General features: G+C 30.0%; 1 protein-coding gene across 1 annotated transcript in view; it reads right to left on the reverse strand.

Annotated features, from left to right (window-relative positions):
* The window catches only part of LOC106873036 (filamin-B), a 164815-nt gene that overhangs the window by 75649 nt on the left and 86149 nt on the right, over positions 1 to 3017 (reverse strand). The window lies entirely within an intron of this gene.

Raw genomic sequence — 3017 nt, forward strand, 5'->3', positions numbered from 1 at the left:
CATATATACATATACATATATACATATACATATATACATATATATATGTACATACTCTTTTACATGTTTCAGTCATTTGACTGTGTCCATACTGGAGCACCACCTTTAGTTGAACAAATGTTATCCTTGTTCTTTGGCCCTGGGTCAATGCTGATTAAGCAGGATTATGATTAAATATAATACAGCTATGACCTTTCATCTTTCTAGAGTATGTCTTGGAGTGAATTACACTTAATTAATCTACTCTTTTCTTTCATCCCCAAAATAGGGTGTGATTTAATAGAATTTGGCTGCTATTTCTAACAGATCAAGTGACACCACAGAGACTCTGTTTTTATCAAGAATTTACTCAGGGAGAACTGATTCTACAAATCTAAATGACATTTCATAAATGAAAACAGCATATATTTTGAGACAAGTTAAAGAATACCATTTTTTTTTTATCTTCAAAAATTTAATACAATTTCGTCTTCTTGGATATAAAATATATTATGAATTACATTTGTTGTTCGAAAAAATTATTTTAACTTAAAAATTGTTTAGGAACCTGTGCAAGTGGTATTATAATTATACATCATCTGGTTTTGATTAAATTTTCAATTCTTAAATTATCTAACACTTATCTAAAAAAAACAAAAAAACTATGAAAAACGAGGATAAAATTGTTAAACAATATTTAAAGTACATTTTCTAAAAATGTTTTAAATAAACAAAACTATAATCTGAAAAACATTTTGAAGAAAAACATAGATATGTTTATTTAATAATATGATTTAGAACATTAGAATAAATACATTTAAAAAGATTATATACACATATATATATACACATATAATAGACTTCAAAGAATTTACAAGTAAATTTTTTCAATGTAGGAATATAACATGTGTCTAATGTATCTTTACTAAAAAATATATTGAGCAGGCTACTTTAAGAAGGAAAATAATAATAAATAAATAAATAAAAAACAAAAATAAAATGTCAAATAAAACTAAAAAAAATTAAAACTTAAAAATTAAATTCATTAACAAACAACAAAATAAAAAGACACTAAATAACAAAAATTTAAATAAAATAAACTATAAACAAAATACAAACAAAAACAATCTAACCTGCAGTGGCACATGCAATGGTGAGAAGCGGCAATTTGGTGAGGCAGAGGAGGGAATGGATAAACAACAGTCTTCGAGAATAACAGAACAAAATATCAAAGAAATAATAATAAAAAAAACAAACAAATAAAAACAAAACAAAAAGAACAAAAAAAAAAGGGTTCTTTTAAATTTGGTTAATGGAATCATGAATCCTGTCTGTTGTTTCATGGTTTTGGAAATGAGATTTTGATTATGAAAATATTTGGAGATGATGCGTTTGTGAAGAATTTGCAGATCTATGAAGTGAAATATTTGAGAGATATTGTGAAATGTCCAAACTTTATAAGTGCACCCGCATGCAAACTGATGTGTTCCCATGCACAGTGCACATGCATGTGTTAGTGCTCTGCATTTTGAAGTGCACATATGTTGTTGTTAGTATACTCCTTTTTCACTGAACTACATATCTTACGCATAAAATATGCATATATATATATATATATATATATATATATGCGTATATATATATATATTTGTTCTTTCATTTGTTTCAGCCATTTGACACACCGCCTTTAGTCAAACAAATTGACCCCAGGACTTATTCTTTGTAAGCCTAGTACTTATTCTATCGGTCTCTTTCGCCGAACTGCTAAGCTATGGGGATGTAAACACACCAGCATCGGTTGTTGAGCGATGTTGGAGGGACAAACACAGACACACAAACATATACACACACACACACATTATATATACACACACACACACATATATATATATATATATATATATATATATATATATATATATATATACGACGGGCTTCTTTCAGAAGAAATACCACAAGGCATTTTAACAGGTGCTCTACTGATTCTGACAATCCACTTTCATAATAGCAATGGGAAACCCTCTATGTGGTCACCTGAACAGCTAGAAATAGTTACCAAATCTCTCTCGGGTTATGCTCTAAGTACAAAGCCTTTGTTTTAATTGATTTTTAATATAAACAGCAGAGTAGCAATTGCTTTTCTTCACACTAAGTTGGTGGAAAATCTCCCCAAAGTAGCTATAGAAGAGCAGAGACAAGGTAATACTCCTGGTATAGTTCTTGTACTCTGGCACTGCCAGGTAAACTGGCAGTAAAGTGACATTTGACAAAGCAAGTGGTTGGCAGCTCACTGCATTTGATACAACCTCCATCATTGCAGATTTTTTTTGTGCCATGGAATTCAACCAGAATCAATCAAGTTATAGGCTTTGAGGGGCTTTAGTTAATTCTTTCAATCACATGAATGGTAACCATTCTTGTTGTTCAAGTTTTCGGATCAAAAAATCTTCTGACTGCAATAAATGCTAAGATCTTATTTATGTAACAATGCATTGTTGTACTAAAAGAGCCTTGTTTTTGTTGTTGCTTCTTTGACTGTACCAAAAGCAGGAAATGAAGAATCGGAAAAGTGACTTGCAGTTCTTCTTTATTCTTTGCCTGTCCAAAGCATTTTCATAAGTTTGCCCAAAGCATCCAAGCATATTTTTCAGACTTTTAGTTAGCTCTTGTGTCATGCATTCTGAGTAATACAAAGATCTCATTTTTTCTATGTCTCAAGTTTCTCTGGTGATTGAAAAAAAGTGGAAATGTATATCATATATGATGCATGGATACCAAGGAAATACAATTTGCATATCACTTGTAATACACAGGACAGACAAAGGAAAGGGTTAACTGCATTCTTCATATATTTCCCTTTTTTTCTAATCTACCATGTGAAGACGTAGCCATAATTGTTATACTTCAACCCAGAAGAATCTGTACAAACACACAAATCACTCTTGTACACACCTTCGTATCTTTACATAAACAAAAATATTTCGCTGATGTATATTTTATCAACCTCCACATAAATACAAAAAAAAAAAAAAAAAAAA

This window comes from Octopus bimaculoides, chromosome 19 (genome assembly GCF_001194135.2).
Source record: "Octopus bimaculoides isolate UCB-OBI-ISO-001 chromosome 19, ASM119413v2, whole genome shotgun sequence".
Taxonomy (NCBI): Eukaryota; Metazoa; Mollusca; class Cephalopoda; order Octopoda; family Octopodidae; genus Octopus; species Octopus bimaculoides.